This window comes from Talpa occidentalis, unplaced genomic scaffold (genome assembly GCF_014898055.3).
Source record: "Talpa occidentalis isolate TD23 unplaced genomic scaffold, MPIMG_talOcc4v2.1 talOcc4.6, whole genome shotgun sequence".
Classification (NCBI taxonomy): Eukaryota; Metazoa; Chordata; class Mammalia; order Eulipotyphla; family Talpidae; genus Talpa; species Talpa occidentalis.
The window spans coordinates 100,000,527-100,020,605 of NW_023604972.1; positions in this window are offsets into that span (position 1 = coordinate 100,000,527).

Sequence of the window (20,079 nt, forward strand, 5' to 3'; positions counted from 1 at the left end):
AGTTTAAGATACAAAGACACAAAGAGTGGCAGGATGGGGAAAGAGCTATAGCCACAGAGTAACTTATTCATCGGTACTTCTAAATCTGTTTTGAAATCACCTTTTCAATGACACTTGGGTGTAAGCACAGTAAACAATGTCAGCCATATTTTTTTTAATGAGATGGATAACTACATACACATACACACATTTGTCTAAACACACATATGCACACACACATTTAACTTGTTTCAGAAATCATCTTTCTTCTTCAACTGATCACTTTTTACTTGTGTGAAATACCATGAAAATTTTTATGTGGTGCTCAGGCCCAAACAAGTTGATTGGGGGTAAAGAACCCAGTGTAATAGTTGCCTAAAAATCAACTATTTAAACTTCATACAAATATTCATACAATGGCTTTATGCATCTTAGGTAAGAAAATGACTGCTTAGAACTTCTCTTTTGATACTGAAGTATGAGATGGACTCTCTCCATTTCATTTCTGAAATGACTACTATTCCTCTAAAGCTTAACTTTTAATTTACTTATCAATGGTGAAGTCATTTTGCTTTTGTGAATTAAGAATGAAGTTGTTGAGCAAAAAGAGGATTCTTGCTGAAAAACGTAGGATATACAGGAAAGAAGACCTGTAGTGTTTTATGATTTGCTTTAACTGCTAAACAGTAATACAGTCGCAATAATAACTTTCATGAGAGGACTTTACTTCTTTTGAAACACATATGAGAGGTCTGGGTATTTTTTGAGTTGATTTTATTTAAAAAATATTTGCAATTCAGGTACATTGAAATCTTTTAAAATTGGTGTTTGAAATGGCAATAAGAATTTAATTAAGAGCAGTCTATTATTTCACTGCGACCTATTTATATCAGTCTTAGCATGAATATGAAAACTTAAGATGGAGAAAACAGTTCTAGCTGTATACCGAAGAAAACAAAGTTTTTTTCAATACTTCTAGCTACTCAATACCTGCAGTATAGAATGGAAAACTAGCAAGTGCCAGTGCTGGGACAGGATCACAAAAGGTCTTGGAGGTCAGAAATAGAATTTTAAACCACTCCACTGTTTCAGAAGGATGCCTTGTAAAGACAAAAGTCAGTACGATGTGCTCTGAGGCTAGGAAGCAAGTTAACCTGATGGCAACTGCCTTCAACACTGTGCAGAAGTGCTTCCCCGGCTCTCTAATGTATTCCAAGGTTGGGCATGGCGTCCCCACCCACTGCTCCTCAATTCTGATGAAAATACAACCAAAGGACTTCGCTGACCCCGAAACAGGTTTCTTTGGGGTACCCCTGAGGTTAAAGTGTAAGGTTAAAGGAGCTCTAAGTCTAGACACCAATAAATAATGACCTGGGCCTCACAAATTAGCATTTTTGCAAACTGCAGCATGCTGTCTTTGGTTTAAGTCCACTATAGCTGGGCAGCCTTCATTTATGAGAATTGTTGAGAACTTTACCTCCAAATGACTTTTTAGAATTAATGAAATGGAATAGCATGGGTGTGTTTAAGGAAATCAACTTTCAGTCAGACTTTCTTGTTCCTAATTGGTAAGTGAATAATTATAAATGTCATCCACAAAAAGTGATTTGGAGAGGTTCTCCCCACTAATAGGATTTGTGTACTCTACAGCTGTTCAAAATGCTTTGCTTATGCCATATCATAGCAGTATTTTGGTGGGGGCCAGGGAGAATATTTTTTGATTAACAAATCAAACATTAAAGATTTGGGTTGTTTTCACATATTTCTTGCATTCACAGATTAGTATGAAATGGAAGGAATATGATCTCTTCTAACTTGGAGCAAAGATTGAAATATCTGATATGGATTGAAGACTCAAGACAAAGTTTTGATACATTCAAATATGCTGAAAATAAGATTAAGGGGAGGAATTTAAATTTCTTAAAAGGATGAAAAAATTATATTTGTCTGGTAGTTATAAAATTACCCTCACGGCAAAAATTCCAGGAAATAAAATATCACCTAGGAGTAACTACTAGTTACTGGTAAAATAAATAGCATAATCTAGTTTCTGGCAAAGGAAACTCAAGCAGTTGATATTTTCATGGGAAAATACTCATTTCTGGATTACAATTGAGTTTGGAGAGACCTTTGAAAAAAAGCAAAGTGCTTTCAACCATGCCTTGGTGTGTTATTTTGATTAAAAAAATAACCCCTCAGGTAAAATTTAAATATATTTTCCAAAAAAGTCATGTTAGTATGTTTTCTAGCAAATTCAAACAATTGCTCAAAAGTACACTCAGCAGTATTGGTAATTATTAGTAATAATGGCGATTAAATATTTATATGAACAATGAGCACAATTAGTTCCCTTTAAAATTCCCTTTGTAATCAAGCAAGCATACTCTCCACCTGGTATTGAACTGTGCACTGGTAAGTGAACATTTTTCATTTAATATCCTTATTCACATTTTTCTTGATGCTTATTTGTATATTTCTATTGATGTAATAGTTTGCAAGAGAAAGAGCTCATGTCTCTGCCTGAAGGTGGAATCTTATGAATATGTAAATAATGTTTGATGTGATGAAGTTTTGCTTTGTAATGGAACTGTGCCCTCTTAAGTTACATTGAATATTAGCCATAGCTTAGAAGATGCAAAGTACATGAAGATGAGTATTTTTTTTTAATATCTGAGAAATTGTTGCTTTTTGGTTATAAAATACTGTATTGTTGAATCGGGCCTTCTCAATTGAAGTTAATGCTTTATGGTAAAAAAAATAAGTAACCGCCATTTAATTTGTGTTGTATAGAAGAATAGTGAAATAGTATTATGGGTTGTGTACCCTGTGTTATGGTATACTTCCTACATATAAATTCTAGGGCACTGTTTTTAACTGTTTTAATTTAACATGATATGATGTGTCCAGGCAGTTTTAAATATTTCTTCCATGAGTACAACAGAATAAGCCCATTTTTCATAGTATCTTTAACTATAAAAAGATCCTATTGATATTTAATTTCAACCCTCATCAAAAATCTTGCTTGCAAACCCAGTTAAATACCAGGTTGGGGACTTAGCAAAGCAGCAACACTGTTTTCTGAGGCCATTATTGATGCCTACACAGATGGGTTGTGTGTTTTCTATTGAGTCAGATTGACCATCAACTTCAAACAGTGAATCCATGGATGTCAAGCTTTGGTGGGTTTCAGCAATAGTCGGGGATCTTGATAAAGATACAAAGACCCAGATCCTATCCTAATTTAATGAGCCTTCACCACACCACTATGTTCTTTTCTGGTTCTCTGAGATTTAGATACACTTCAAAGTTTGGGAAGCACTACACAAAACAAAAACTTAAAATTTCAGAACAATTAAAAGAAAACCTGTGAAGTAAGTCAAACGTCTAAAATATTTGAACTTAATAGTGAATCTATATAAAGAATTAAATAGTGAATATATTGAATATGAAAAGTATAGCATTATAGAAATATTTTTTTAAAAGATTTATTTTATTTATTTATGCATAGGACTGGGGTCTAGACCAGAGGTGGGGGATGGTTAGGATTCACCAAAGACAGAGTGGGGAGCAGAATAGGCAGATGTACTGAAATACACCTCTGAGGGAAGCAGGAGAGGTCTGCTGAGCCATGTGGGTTAGCTCTTTGAATGGGGTTCGAACTCATGCTGTAGTGGCTGGCAATAGCTTGATAGCGCTGAGATTTTAACTCCTAAGCCACCAGGGAGGCCCTATAGAAATAATGTTTTAATCATTTCTATTTGTGTTTGTTTCTTTTGTATTTTTCCATCGGATTTATATATATGCACATTTTAAAATATAAAATAGATTTATAGGCCTGGGGCTGGGGATCAAACTCATGCTGCAGTGGCTGCGGATAGCTTCATAGGTTGCATCTTAACCCCTGCGCTACCAGGGAGGCCCCTTAAAATTTTTTTTTAATGAGGGTCTATGTTGCTATGAACTGTCCATGTACCACTGCTTTTAGAGTATCCCACTAGGTCAGTAGCTTGTCTCTTTATTTTCATTAATCTCCATATACTTTTTGATTTCTTCTTTTTTTTCCTTCTTTGATCCAGGAGTCATTCAGAAGCATTTTATTTAGACTCCGTGTGGTTTGGTTTATTCTAGGATTCTTTTTATGTTTTATATCTAGCATTATACCATTGTGATCCTTGATTTAATTTCTGTTTTCATTATTTTCTGAGACATGATTTGTGTTCTGGTATATGTTCTATTACTTAGAATGTTCTATGTGTACTTGAAAAGATAATATATACATTTCTTTTGGGATGAAAGCTCTACAAATGTCCATTCAATCCATCTGGTCAAACACTTCATTTATGGTCTTTATTTCTTTACTTTTCTATTTTTTAAAGATTTATTTGTTTATGCATACAAGAACTGGGGTACAGACCAGAGGTGCTAAGGGTAAGAGGATTCACCAGAAACAGTGAGTAGCAGAACAGGTGGATTGACTGAAAAATACTGCTGAGGGGAGCAGCGGGTGAGACAGGAGAGGTCTTCTGTGCCATGTGGGCTAGCTCCCTGTCCGGGAATGGAACTCATGCTGCAGTGGCTGCAGATAGCTTCATAGTGCTGAGACTTAACCCCTTTTGCCACCAGGGAGGCCCTTCTTTGTTAGCTTTCTGTCTGCATGATCTCTCCCCTCATATCAGTGGTGTTCTGAGGTCTCTGACAATAATTGTGTTTATGTCAATATGTTGTTTCAGTTCTGTAAATGTAAATAGTTGCTTGATATAACTAGGTGCCCCTGAGTTAGCTGCATAAATATAAATAGTAGTTATAGCGTCTTGATGAATTGTTCCCTTGTTTATTATAGTGTCCATTTTTGTCTCCGAAAGTTCAGTTTATCTGATATGAGAATAGGTTTTTTTTATTATAGAGTATTAGCATGTAAAATTGTGTTCCAACATTTTACTTTTAGTTTGTTTTTGTGGTTCTCTTGTATACAAAGTATAGATGGCTGAAACTTTTTAATCAATTTTGTCATCTATGCCTTTTAATTGGTGAGTTCTGGTCATTCACATTTAGGGTGATTATTGATATATACTATTTATTTTCAGTCATTTTATTCTTTGATTTTTGGTTGTTTTATTTTCTGCCTTTTCCCCCCATTTGTTTCTCTCTGCTCTTTCTGGATGATTTTCTCTACTGATTCTGTCAATTTCTTTGTTTCTTCATGTGTGGGCTTGTATTATGGATTTTTGGTTAGTGGTTGCATGGGAGTTTTGTCTAACTTACTATGATTCAGTAAGTCCTTTATGAACTGGTGTGCATGCTTTGACATTTAACTACATTAATTTTGCCCATCTTCCCCTTCCCTTTTAGTGTTTTTGTTGTCAATTCATAATATTTTTTAGGGCCTCCCCGGTGGCGCAGCGGTAGAGCGCTGGGTTGCGAAGCTGCCCGCGGCCTCTGCAGCGCCGGTTCGATCCCCGGCTGCTCCCCGGCCACCGGAGGAGGGTCCCACATGGCGCGCAGACCTCTCCTGCCGCCCGCTGCTCCCCTCAGCAGTGTACTTAGGTCCTTCTGCCTGCTCTGCTCCCCGCTCTGGCTCTGGTGAATTCTCTCACCCTCCTGCACTTCTGACTGTACCCAGTGCATGTATAAACAAAACAAACAAACAAGCAAACAAACAAATAAAGAAAAACATGCCTCTATAAAAAAAAAAAAAAAAACCATAATATTTTTTAAAGATTTATTTATTTATGCATATAAGAACTGAGGTACAGGCCAGAGGTATAGGGGGGAAGAAGGGGTGAGAGAATTCACCAGAATTCATCAGTGGGGAACAGAACAGGCAGAATGACTGAAATACACTGCTGAGGGGAGCAGTGGGCAAAACAGGAGAGGTCTGCTGCACCATGTGTGTAGCTCCCTGGACGGCCAGGGATTGAACTCGTATTGCAGTGGCTGCAGATAGCTTCATAATGCTGTGCTTAACCTGTTGCACCACCAGGGAGGCCCCGATTCATAATATTTTTGCCCATGCTTCTGGTTTTGTATTCCTACTGTCATTTTTCTCAGGCTATGCTTTTGCTGAGAAGTTTATACTCTGTCCTGGGCAGGGCCCATGGGAGAGCCCAGAGAACTTAGTGGAGAAAGAGTAGGTATTTCTCCTATTGAATTGGCACAGGTCCTGACATACAGTTTCTCAGACTCTTACCCTTTGCAATGGTTTTATTCTCTCCTACCTGCGAATACACAAGTCTTCACAATCCCAGCTCCATTCCAGATGTGGCAATTCCCTCCAGATACCTATCCTCAGTGTCCCTGAAGGAAAAAAATAACTCAAGTTTCCTCTCTGTATGCCATATTCTCAACCTCCAAGGGGTGTCAAGATGTCTTTCTACCTGGAAGTTCTTTAAACCTTGTTCTTTAAGGTTTTATGGAAGCTTCATTGCATAAGAACAATTGATTAAATCATTGACCTTTGCTAATTGATTCAACCTCTAGTCCTTTCTTCTCCCCAGAGGTCTCTCTACTGATTCTTAATTCACACATCTGTCGTTGGGCACTTAGGTTCTTTCTATTACTTGGCTATTGTAAACAGTATTGCAATGAACATGAGTCACATATTTTGGTACCTTTACCTTTTGAATTAAAGATTTCTCTCAGATGAAAATACAGTAGGCATTTGTGAGTAGGCTATAGCAATGCAGGAGTGTTGGACTATAATTGGAAGAAGTAGTTTACTTAATACTTTTAATTTAGGGTGATCTGTGTAGGCTATTTAGTTGGTAAACCTAGAATGTTGGTATCTTTAAACCTTTTCTTTTGAGCTAGATAGAATGTGTGGGGAAGGCTCTTCCAATCAGCTTGTTTTTGTTTTTTGTTTTTTTAAAGGTTTATTTATTTATGTATATAAGAGCTGAGTTGTAAGCCAGAGGTGCAGGGAGGTTGAGAGGATTCACCAGAGACAGAATGGGGAGCAGAATAAGCAGACTGACTGAAATAAGCAGATTTCTGAGGGGAGCAGTGGGTGAGACAGGAGAAGTCTGCTGCGCCATGTGGGTTGCTCCCTGGCTGGCCAGGGATGGAACTCGTGCTGCAGAGGCTGCCGATTGCTTCATAGTGTGGTGCTTAAACCCTTACGCTGCCAGGGAGGCCCCCAATCACCTTGTTAAAGGCAAAAGTCTGTCAATTATTTTTGTGAAAGGTGAGTTAGTTTTCAGTATTTAATATGCATATTTTGATTTATTTTCCCTGATTTCACTAGTCCATCCTTCTCTTCAAAAACAAGGGTCTCCAGACAAAATACTCTGTGTCTCACCTTTCCTGGAGACTAGATTTCCTGTCCCCTTCCTGGGTTGGGTTATACGTGAAGGAGAGGAATTGTCCTGGATTCTGGCAGTTGGACACACTACTGGATCTGAGTGCTTTGGGGATTTTCATCAGGTCCTCATGTTTTACCCACTTGCATCAGCCCCATTTCCATAGACATCTAGTGCTGCCAATCTCTGGTATAAAATTGTGTGAGTCCATACCATTCACAGGTTTTGTAATCTGTATTCGCAGGTCCATTAAGTTTGCATTACTACTCATTCACAGGCTTTCTAGCCTCTAGTTTGTTTGCCTGCTTGTTTGTTTTGTTTTGCTCTTCTGGTCTCTGTGTCCCTGTTAGTTTGTACTTCCTAAAAATGTCTCACTGATATTTCTGGATTTGGGGGAAGAAAATAAAAGTAGACATATACATTTCTTTTGCCATATTTACCAGTTAATCTCTATATTTTACTGGGAAAAAAATGTTTGATTTCTGTGAGATAAAGAAGTTCCACGTAATTGTTCTAAAAACAAATAAACCAAAGACCCACCTGTCTTCTGAGATCTATCTAGAAAGTAGATTTCCTCCCCATCCCAAAGCTTTAGCTCAGGTCAGTAAATTGATTAAACAATTATAGAAAGTGGTTCTTTCCTCTGGGGAGACAAAGAACATTTATTTGTCAATAAATACATGGTCTCTGAAAGAAGTAAATGCTTTTTCATTGATAATTAATTTTTTATGCCCACATAAAACCAACAACTTCCACCTGCAGATAGATAATTTTGGAAGACTGTTGCTAGATACTGAGTTTTCTTTCTGTTCATGCTGACTTTATTCCATTGTTGACAGCCTACTCTATCAAACCAGAAGAGCTTCTGACAAAGTAATAAAGACTCAACATTGCCCTTTCTTCTTTATTTTGTTTTTAACTTATTCACATGGTAGCTCTTCAAAACAAAATTTAAGCAAACTCATAGTAATGAAAGAATATTAATAGTGGAAGGAATCGCCCTAACAATGCAGTCATATGTATTTGGTAAGTACAAGGTAGAAAACATGATCAAAAAGATGATCACAATTGCCATTTCAAAGTCTTTGTCACTAGAGGCATTTTAACAGCTGTTGCATTCTTCCAACTTATTAACCTTGGCAAAGATGACCCTGAAATATTTGCTTTTGTTTTAGAAGGCTTATGAAATTCATTTCATTGTGGAACGTGTCCCAACAGTATACTAAGTCATAAACTTCTCTGTCTACAAATAAGTCACCTCCTCAGAGAAGCCTTTCCTGCTATCCTATCCAAATTAGTCCTTTGCCTGCAGTCTATAACTCTCATTTCCTTTCTAACACTTATCACTATCTGAAATTATGTTACTTATTATTTGCCTATGTTTAACTGTCTAAATTTCCCACCAGAGGTAAACTTCAACAAGGCAAGGTCTTTGTTTGTTTTGTTCCTTGTCCATACAGGTGTCTTTGTACTTTCTTGTTCAGTTCCAGCTTTCCCCAAGCTGTTCATATTACTTGCTTCTCACATTCTTCCTGTCCCAGTTCAAATATCACCTTCTCAGAGAGACCTCTCTGGCCACTATCTCTAAATTTGGTCTCTTCTAATTGCCGTTTCCACCAGGGCCTTTAACGGAAAACAATCAAAGCTGAGTCTAGTTGGTTAAGTAGAAAAGGAATAAAATAAGAGGATGTTTTGTGACTTACTGAATTGTTGGGAGGGTTGGAGAGCTAGGTCTGAGATTAGCATCCAAAACTATGTTGCAGAACTGATCTGATTTAGGGATAATTCTAACTGCTAAGAATGAGTTGGCTCTTTTGCCTCCTGTGTTACCCTGTAGTCCCAAGTATTACATCAGAAGAAAAGGAAAGAAAGGGAAGAAGGAAAAACAGATATTGCTTAACTATCTTTCTCTCTTATATCATTAGCATCTGATTTCTATTTTGGCATGCGTATGTTTAATTAGTGGAATCCAAATGAAATGGCTGCTCTAGTCTAGATGAAAAGAGACAATAAAAATCCCCTATGGGGGAGAGCAAGTTTTTAACCTAACACTAAAACTCATACAGTACAGCATTCTCTAAGCATTAGAAAGTTTTCAGAGGTGTCCATCATGTTACAGCCTTATTAAAATATGTAAAAATATTCTATTTATAGAATAAAACACAAAGAGGATGGGGATTATATTGCTTTCCTGTTGTTGCTGTGAAAAACTACCATTGATTTGGTGGCTTAAAACAACATAAAACTTATGGTTCTGGAGATCAGAAATCTGACACTGGTCTCAGTGGACAGATATTAAGGTTTGGCAGGGTGTCTGGGGGTTTGGGAGATAATCTATTTTCTTGCCTTCTGTAGCTTCTAGAAGCTAACTATATTTTTTTGGCTTACAGTGTCTCTGTACATCTTCAAAACCAGCAAAGCAACTGAATCTTACTGTGTTTTGAATGTCTCCTTCTTTTGTTTTATCGTTCTCCCAGCTTGGAAAGGTTCTCAGATTTTAAGGATCTGTATAATGAGGTTGGTTCCTCCTGGAAAACTGAGATGAATCTTCCTATTTCCTCATCTCATTCTTTGTCACATCTGCAAAGTCCCTTTTGCCATGAAGTTAGCATTTTCACAGGTTCTGGAAGAGTAAAGTGTAGACATTTTTTTGGAGGCCAGTATCTTCTTCACTACTGAGACCTTGTCTGTCTTCATTGTTACACTGTTACACTGAGTCTCAGATGATACCAGTCACATATGCAATAAATACTGGTGGAATGAAAAAATGTAGACAATGGCCAATTAGATCAGGTTCTCTGTGTTCCTTGCTCTCTCACACCCTGCTTACTTTATCATGTAGTAAAAGTTTTGGTAGGCAAAACTCTATTAATAGCCCATAAAGAAACTGACTGGCAAAGAAGTTTTTGCCCAGATGCATTTCCACACCTACAGAGTGTTTCAGGCTAATATTTGACCTAAAATGCTAGGTCCCATATCTTCAACTTCTCCTGATCTTCGGAACCCATATTCACTGGAGACAAATGTAGACCATGGGAAAATCATTGGGAACTTGAGGTCCCAGTATCTTGAGACAGGTAATTCAAAGTGCTCCTTGGTTCAACCAAACCATGTTATTGTGATTGCCCAGAAAAGAAAACCTGGAATTTAGTATCCTTAATTGGGGCCACCTTATAATAATAATTCTGTGAATGGGAATTCCACTACAACTCTCTGTAGCTCTTAATGCTGAAGGTATTGAATTGGGAGGCAACATATAGGATGCAGGGCCTAGAATAAAAGTCCAAGTTTCTAATTCAGGCTCATCCAGTTATGTGATCCCATGCAAGTGATTGAACTGCTTTGATGAATTATTTTTTCCTACTACTTCTACATCTAACCTCAACCCTGCTTATTTATGAGGCTTAAGATTTTCCATTAAAGAAAGGGTGCTAAATTGTTTTCAAAGGATGTCAAAATGTCAATAATGATACAAATTATACAAGTTATAATTGTGTTACATTTCCAGACGCACATTTGAGTTGCTATGTGTTATGTATCAGTTAAGTGGTTGCAAGGAGCAGTCCTAGAATTTAAGCCTGTACATTTTTAAGTGAGTTCATCCATGTTCCAGGTAAAAGCTAAACACAGAAAATAATATAGCTCATGCTTAAGGGGAAATGCATAATAATGCCCACCGGGAAAATTAAACAATCGAGATATAGCTCCAATGTTTCTGTTTACCAGACCTCTCCTGCCGACCTTCTCCTTTCTTTTGTCATCTTCTTCTTCTGGGGGTACACGGTCACTGGCAAGTGGTATAAAAGCTATTACAAAAAGAAACTGGTAAAGTGATAAAGTATTGACCCAGTGGGCAAGAGAATGAATTATATAACTGTAGACTAGTGTGTGAGAAAATGTGTACAGACAGGAGATGAATAAAAAGAGGTACTATGCATGTTATTAACTTGGACAGGAATCAAAGAAAAAAATCTTATCATCTCACTTTTTCCCTGCCTTATTTTTCTGGATAGATTTGACAGCCAGAATTCCTCTGAGACCCTCCTTTCTTTGTTTCACATCTTTTTAGTTCATCTTCCTTACTTTCCTTTAACAATGTTCAAGCTCACAACCCAAACTCAAAACAAAAACAGAAACAGTCAGTGGTGGGGAAGGGGTGTGAGGAGAAGAATCACAGGCCTGGGGTTTTTATATAACTCTGTATGACTCAGAGTATCAGTCTCCCTGCACTTGTATTTCTTCATCTGTAAAGCGGGAATAATAATACTTGTCCCAACCATGAAATAGGAACATGTCACTAACAAGTGGGAGGATATGTGCAAAAATTAACCTCTTAAGTGTCATTGTCTCTATTTCTCCTCTCAAATCTCTCAACTCTGTAGAAGCCTTCGTGGTTATGCTCCTCAAGGGCTCCATGCCTTTTTGTCTGTTTCCAAGGCCACAACTCTTTCACAAATGTTATTTTATCTGCCTAAACTGGATCCCATTTTATTCCTTCAACTTCTCTCATATTCTTAATTCAAATGAACTAATAGCTTATCAATAGCTGTAATTTACTTACCTATAATTTTTAAAACCACACAAAATCCCATTGCTAAGTGGGATTAAAATAACAATTCTTCCTTAAATTAGAATCATGTGACATTTTCTTCAAAAACTATCAATTATGTTTATAAACCATAAAGTTTAATTTTTCTATTCTCTTATGTTCACTGTAGTTACTGATTTTTTTCCCTCTCTCTAAGTGATCTCTTTTGAAATTGCCTTAAAAAAAACTTTAATGTTTGCAGGAATAGAATACAATAAATAGGACAAGTTCTTCAATCCCCTAAAAATTTCTGTAGGAAACATACTTCCTTGACACTGTCCACACCAATTCAATACCATGAGCAAAGACTTCAATTCCTAGTTAATTCCAGAACATAAATTTACTTGTGGGTAAAAGGATTCTGTAACACCTACTGCAACATAGTCCATACTTTTTCTTGTTTAATTCTTTACAATTACTGTTATAAAGAATGCAAATTAAACAAAGCAAGTAGTGACATTGGACTAGGGTTCTCTGATGCAAAATTATATATCTCAGAGGATCTTTTAAATATGCCTTATATAGTTGCTATTTATCATCAAACATACCCAAATGTTTGTAGTGTGTGAATATTTTAAAGCAAATCTATCATAGTGTCTGAGTACAGTTAAGTCAATAGTTTGCAAACGTCCCTTTGTTTCTTTATATGCATTTAGCTACTGATATGTCTTTTTCAATGAATGAAGCAGACCTGAACACATACAATAAAGGAAAGCAAAAATTACCAGGTTTGGACTTCACTTCACAGCCAGAAAGATTCTGTTGAGTTTGCCAGCAGGGGATCTTGCATATTAATACCCTACCTGGAAAAGCTGACATGTTGAAAATGAGATTAACACCTTCCTGTTTTACATTAACTAAGGCTAAAGTGTCATTTGCCTTATCAGGAGAAAAAATTCAATACTGAAATGATAGGGCTGAGAACAAGGTATGGTTTTAAGAAAATGTTAAAATATTAAGTAGGATTTTGTGTGTGTGTGTGTGGTGGTTATGGTGATGGTGAGTCTTTGAAGATAAATATCTTGTGCAAATAAAAACCAGAATAATCAGGATGACTTGAAAGCTAAATACAAACACTAGTAGCACAGCAACTCCTTTTCAGGCCAATGCTAATTGACATTTGGCTCACAGTAAACAACTTGTCAAAGCACTAGAAAAAAAAAAATAAACCAATGAATGAATACACCATGTCAAAGAGTACTGATGACTTAGTATTTGTTGCCAATTCCGGACCAGCCTAGAAACAGAAGAGCTAATATAAATGATTTATTCATTCAGATATAAGATAGCACTTTTTAATTCCCTCACTTCACAATCCATCTAGTTATGTATTTACCAAAGATGAGCACTTAGATGAAAAAATATTAAAAATTTTAATGTAGTCAAAGTCTCAAAATCACAGTGGAAGTGGGGTGGGAGAAATGGACCTGGAGTGACCTGATGTTCTCCTGATCCAGAAGGAACTGCAAGAACTGGTGGACTTTTCTTCAGCTCAGAGGACTGGGGGGGTCAGGCCTACTTCATCCTCAGGTGATGAAGCCCTTCTGCTGTCCAAGGCACTTTTTCCTAGGAAAGGCAGGGGATCCCGAAAGAGGACTAAGTTCCTTTTCTTCCAGCCTTCAGGGTTTGGTTGTACAGACAGACACAACAATAGTTACTAAGCAAACTCTGATCAGAACAGAGGCAGAAACACCGGCAATGAATGGGAGCCTTGAGAGAGGGCAAAGAATTCTCCAGGGAAGATCTAGGACAATCTCCTGGAGGAGATATAATGTGAGCTGGCTGGTGTAGAACAGGTAGGATTTTAACAGATGGGAAAGGAAAATGGTGAAGGCTTTCTAGGTGGAATGGACCGATTCATTATATTTTGACACTACGATCATGATCATGTAATGCATTATGATTCAACAGACACCTAAAATATATCAATAGAAGATATGCTGCTATAGAAAATACTGTCAGCAATCCATTTTTAAAAATATTATCTATACATGTACACTAAATATACAAATGATATGAAAAAGGACAAAAAAAATCAAGATTTTATTCTGCCTCCTAAGTGCCTACTATTCAAATCCTCAGAATAAAACACACCAGTAGCTATTGTTTCTATTCATTTCAGAGCTTCTAATTGCTGCTATCTTATGGGGTCTCAATGAGAAGGAAGGAGGAGGGGGAAATGAAAATGCATGAGATTTTCAGGAATGCCAACAATGTGAAGTTGGAATCCTACTCTAACTACTTTCATTCACTGTTCCAAAGGTGACACTGGTCCTTGTGTTCAAAGGAAGCTGGAGGACGACAAGCAGTTTTAAGGTAACACAAAGGAAGGCAACTTAATGCCTCCCTAAGGACAAGCTGCAGAGGGCTGTGCTGGTGGAGAGAATGATAATAGCAATAATAACAGTAAAAGAAAGAAGAATGGGGGTGGGGTAGGGTGGGGAGGGAGGGAAGTAAGTTGGGATGAAGTGGGAGGAAGAGGTGAAGGTAACTTGTGAGTGCTGGTGGAGGGCTTGTAAGGGATGCAAGCACAGGGACCACGGAAGCTGTGTGGCAGGATGCAGGAGCACATCCGGGGAGCTCTCAGGAATAATGGAGAGCACGCCTTGCATCATCAGGATCCCTGAGACCTGAATTCTCTGGGGAAGTCATGTCTTTTTTGTACTAGATGTTTTGAAGCTGAGCTTAGGGGTGGAGTGAAAGAGGAGGGGAAAATCACTGGAAAAAATTAAGCAGTCTGAAAGGAGTGTAAGATTATGAAGGTAAATGTTTACCTCTCTGCTGCATTGTATCTCTTGAAATGAAACTGGTTTTTTGAATAGGGCTGCATTGCTCCTGCAAGAATATGGGCATTGTGAACAAATTGACTGTCTCTGATGATTTGACACATTTTGATTTCTACTTAGGAAAATACCTGTTAGTCCTATTAGAAAGAGGAGAGCGTCCTGAGCAGGAATGTAAGAGATCAAATCACTCACTGGCTTGCTCCCACTCTCCCAATGCCAAAGCCTCGCAGTCTCAGCTATTTCCACCAGACTCACAGCCTCATCCTACCCTTCCTGGCATTTCAGGAAAACCCGCTGTTCTCTGCCTGCCCATCCATGCCAGGGCTATGGCTCAAGTCAAGACTGGAGTGCTGCCCTCTCCCTGGCAAACCAAAACAGAAAACAGGTCTTTCTTCACTGTATAATTTTCCTTTATTTTTTTTCTATCCTTCTTCCTATTCTCTTTTTCTTCCTTCTCCCTCCCTTTCTTCTTTCTGTGATTTTTTTTTTTTTTTTTTTTTGCTGTTTGCTAATATGCAACTCCAGAGCCGCCTTTGTATTTGGCAAAGGAAACAGTTTTATTGTTTGGTTACTCCAAGGGGGATTTGGTGTCTATGATGTTGTCTAGGCCGAGCCCTCCTGAGGATATTTAACTACCTGTCCCCTGGTGTCCCAAGAGGAAGGATGGCAACCACACACCTGAACACCAAACATCCTCTTTAGTAAGAAAAGGGATCTGTTCCTACCCAGAAGTACCTTTACTTCTCACAGCGGGACATCTCGGTGTTGTAAAGTGACTTATTGGGACCGGTTATCAGGAATGTGAAATTACAGAGTGCAAATTAGGAATCAGGGCAACAGAAGACATTTTCTCACAACTACTTTTGAAAAAGGTTCTTCTTGGAGCAACACCCAACCCTGATAAAAGGGTCTGTTCATCTGTCTCAAGAGCCAACACTGGAGCCCAGCATGTAGCTAAAAATATGCACTCACAGTCCTAGAAAATTGTATTCATTAAACTCTACCTACAGGTCCTCACCCAGAATCTGCTCTATGCCAAAGCAGCATGCTGCTGTTAATCCTCCTTTATAGATTAGGCAGTAAAATAAAGAGGGTGGGGCTGAAATGCAGGGGAAGTCTGCACACGTGTTTGGAAAAGAAGAAAAGGAAAAGCACAGGGATTTCTTGTTCTCTCCTTCATGTTTCGAGTTGCCAGGGTTGTCCAGACACCACTGAGAGATGCAGGGCTTTTTCGCGTTCACAGTATTTTCACTTCCATAGGGTAAGTGTTCCATGTAAAATGGGAATTTAGAGACAAATCAAATAAATGCCTTTCAAACTGTGGCACATTTTTATTTCTGGATCCCACTTCCCCAACCCCATCCCTTTGTATGTTAAAGAAGAAATAATAATAATCACAGCTGACATTACTGAGTGCTTCCTATGTGCCAAGCATGGTGGCATGTGTGTTGCATTCATAACTGCAGGGCCTTCTGGGATCTCTAGGAGGTAGGTAGGTAGTCTTATCCCCATAGCCTTTTGCAGAGGCTGACAGATTGTGGAGAGGTGAAAGAACTTGAGCAAGTAAGTGGCCAAGCTGGGATTTGAACCCAAAGCTTCTAAAACCTTGTTCTTAATGTCTATGCCATAATGTCATCTCTAAATAGTTCCTGTAAAAATGTTTTATGGTTTTTATTTAAGCTTTTGGTGATTGTGCCTTAATAATAATTCTGCTATTATCTTAATCTTTACAATTTTCTGCAATCAAATAAGAGGGTTCCTTGAAGGTATTGACTGTGTCTTCCTCACCTTTGCTTCCCCCGAAGCCCTTAAAACAAAGTATCTTGCCCAGAATAGGAGCTAAATAATTATTTGTTGATATGCACTTTACATTATCTCTGTATCTAAATAAAGCCCATCTAAACAAGTCCATTTCCCAAACACTGGGGTTTTCTTCTTCTTTATAGCCATCCTCTTCTTGTTTTGTTTTCTAAAGGTTGATTTTGAACTGGAGGGACACTGCAGTTGTCTTGTCACTTAGCGTGATTTGAAAGTGAGAGTCTGTGTAGTGCTTTAGCCTGCCCTCAGCAATCAAGCCTCACACTTGCGAGGCTCTGATTGTAGGAGTTGCCTTATTTGCATTGATGAGGATGAGCCAGCTGCTAGAGCATACAGAACTGCACCTGACACAATCACTGAGTTCAGGATTAGCGCAGGGAATCAGGAATCCACTGCGCTACGTGGCAATCTCAGTCCTACATTAGAGTCACTCATGCAAAATGACCCAAATTTGCAATGAGCACAATTAGCAATCCAAAGATGCATGTTAATTTGGGGGCTGATATTTTCCTACATTTCCCTTAGTTAAAAATAATAAATATACTATTTCCTAGATGAGCGTAGGCATGAAAATAATTCAGGGAATTGTGGTTTGCAAAAAAGAAAGAAAGAAAGCAAGAAAACAGAAAACAGAAAAGAAAATGGGTAAACCCCAGAAAATGTGGGTTTCTCTGGGTTACCAGTCACCCTCACCACCACCCAAGGTATTAAGTTTGGCATCAAATGGTAAGGACTTTGTGGTGTCATGCTCTCTTTGGAGTCAGTAGAAAACAGGTATTTACAAGGATAAAAATCATGAAAATAACCATAGCTATAATATGTGGAAAAGGAAATTTTAAGCTTTGAAAGAGTGATTTGAGATTTTATATCATGTATTAATATTTCTGAGGTTATGTTTGGGTCACACGTAACCACAGATACACTCAATGATTTTAGGATTTCCTAAAAGTGCAAGAGATTATGTTGAATTTTTATTAAACAGTATTTATAAATCAAATTGAAATTCTCAAACCCTGAGCTGTGTTTCCATATGTCTGTAGTCTATAGGTATTGAAATGCTCACCTATACTTTAGGGAAAAAAACACAACATTTTGCAAAAATTGAATAAATGATCATTCAAAGCAAAAGCATGCAGTTCAAAAGCTAAACCTCCCATTGGAGAACAGAAAATTTAATGAGCTTTTAATGGAATGCAATGCTCAGAGTAGTAAATTATTTGTTAGTTGACGATGCAATCAGCATGCTGATTAAGGTTGCTTGGTTTTTTACTAAACATTAACTGAATGAAAACGGGTAGTCCTTGTTCTGCTTGGGGGGCTTTAAGGAAGCAAATGGACTTTCAGAACAGAGATTGTCAATAAAGGTGAGTGCACTCCAGGTGTCATTTGAATATGATGATAAAATACTTCTGATAAATATTTAAAAGCATTTTAAATCCACAATGTTCGCCTAGTGTATTGTGGACTCTGTTTAAAGAAACAGTGGGCCTTAGCAGGCCTGGCAACAATCCTCTATTTCTCTCTAGAAAGAAATATCTAGATCTGCTTTCTTTTATCGCAAAAAGGAAAAAAAGGAAGGGGGGAGGGTGTGCTTTGAAAATACAAGCCAGTTTGGAGTCTGGGACCAGGAACTGTTTGGGAGTTTGGAATGTAAACCTAAAAGAAGACAAAAAGGACAAAAATCAAAACAAAGGACAATATTCTGATAGCAAATAAAAGAAGAGACATCTGTTCTCTGGATAGACTAAGATAAAAGAAATTAATGAGACAGTTTTGATATTCTGGTGTTTTAAAATAATTGCTATTAGAATACATATCTATTTTTTAATTATGAATTATGATGGCATTCTGAGGAGAAGTATTGTGATTTCAGAGTTGCCTTGTCTAATGTAGGAGGTCTGAAAGAGAGTAAAAGGAAAAGAACAAAAATTGGAAATAAATTATGTAATACTTATTTTTGCTGTTTGATTATTAATACAGAATTTATAAGGCATAGCATTGACCATATATTAATCAATATATACCTTAGCTATAAATTATTATTTCTGAGAGAGATTTTGTAAGTAAATCTGTTTAAATTGCTGTATTTATTTTCTCCCCAAAAGAGGGTTTTTTTGTTTGTTTTTCCCCCTACCAATTGAAGAATTATGGGTTTATGGGCTAATTTTCTTTGAACAGCCACAAAGTTCTTTTTCTATAAATCCTAATTAGTTTCATCATTGGTGATTCTCTGGCAATGATCAGGTACCCTTAAAATCGGATAAATAACTACCTCTCACTTTTAACTATTCCTGTTTATGACCCAAGAGGTTAAAAGCCTTTGACTGGCATTTGACTTCTGACCTCATATAAATGTTATCTTATCAGTTCCTGCTTGTTAACTTGTATTGAGTGCTTGTCCCTGATGGCTTTTAGATAAAGGGTTGTGGGTTTTTTCTTTTTTTTTTTCTTTTTAATATATTTCCTATAGGAACTAAGCCATTTGCTTTGTTCTATGCCTAGTGCACTTCAGTCTATACAGTAACCTGCTATAAATCTGTTATAAAGCCCCAAATATACTTTTATTTATTCTCTACGTTATTTTAGTTTATCTTTATGGGCGGGATTTTATGATTGAGAATATATATTTATTATGACTACAAGTAATTACTAGTGATCTTACTCTTTAACATGTTCGTCAGGGAGCTGGTTAGACTGGGATTCTCTTTTTCAAAAAAATACAAAAAAATTTAAAAGAACAATTTTAGCTTTGCATTTTGCACCAGCATGAGATGAGTTAGAGAGATAATTTATGGAAATCTTGTCTCCCCAGACTTCAGAAGTCTGCCTAATGAGAGAGTCATCAGTAAGATATATCTTTTTTTAAAAATCGAATCCAAACCATGAACAGGGCATTTCGAACCTTTGGGGAGGAAGGTGGTGACCTGGAACCCTGCTTTGCCCTTCTCTCCTAAGAATTCAGAAGGATTCCGGCCTTTTATTCCATTTGCAGCTGTGTGCGTGTTGTTCACACATTCAAGGGTGGATGTGTGTGCGTCCAGTCATATGTACAAATCTAAATACATTTGAATGTTTGCATTTTAATCTCTCTCCATACCTCAATGGCATCATGACAGTATTCGAGGCAGAAGTTGGTGCCTCAGAGACTGCCTCATTTGCAAATGACCTACAATGTGATTTCTAAACAAAATATTACATTAATTTCGATGTGGAAAACAGGCAGTAAGTGAGGAGGGGAAGAAGGAAGAGGCAGCCATCTTGGAGTCATTTTGCCTTTTAGCCTCATTCTTCTCCTAAAAGCTCGATAGTTAGAATATTATCTTTGTTTTTAATTGGCCTTCAACACAATGCAGGAGGCATATACAAGAGACCTTTGTGTTCATGTTTGCAGTAGAAAAAAGTTGTAACCTCTTTGGACTTTAAATAATAACTGCGTCTATAGACAAACTACCCCTATTATTCTCTATCCTTCTAAATAAATATACATATAAATGAAGCATATGCCACAGCATGTAAGAGACCTGTACAAAACCTATTAAGGGAAACAAATGTCTATTTGGACCATTCATTTACTGCTATCTAAAGAATTAATATGTCAGTAAAGTTATCTGCC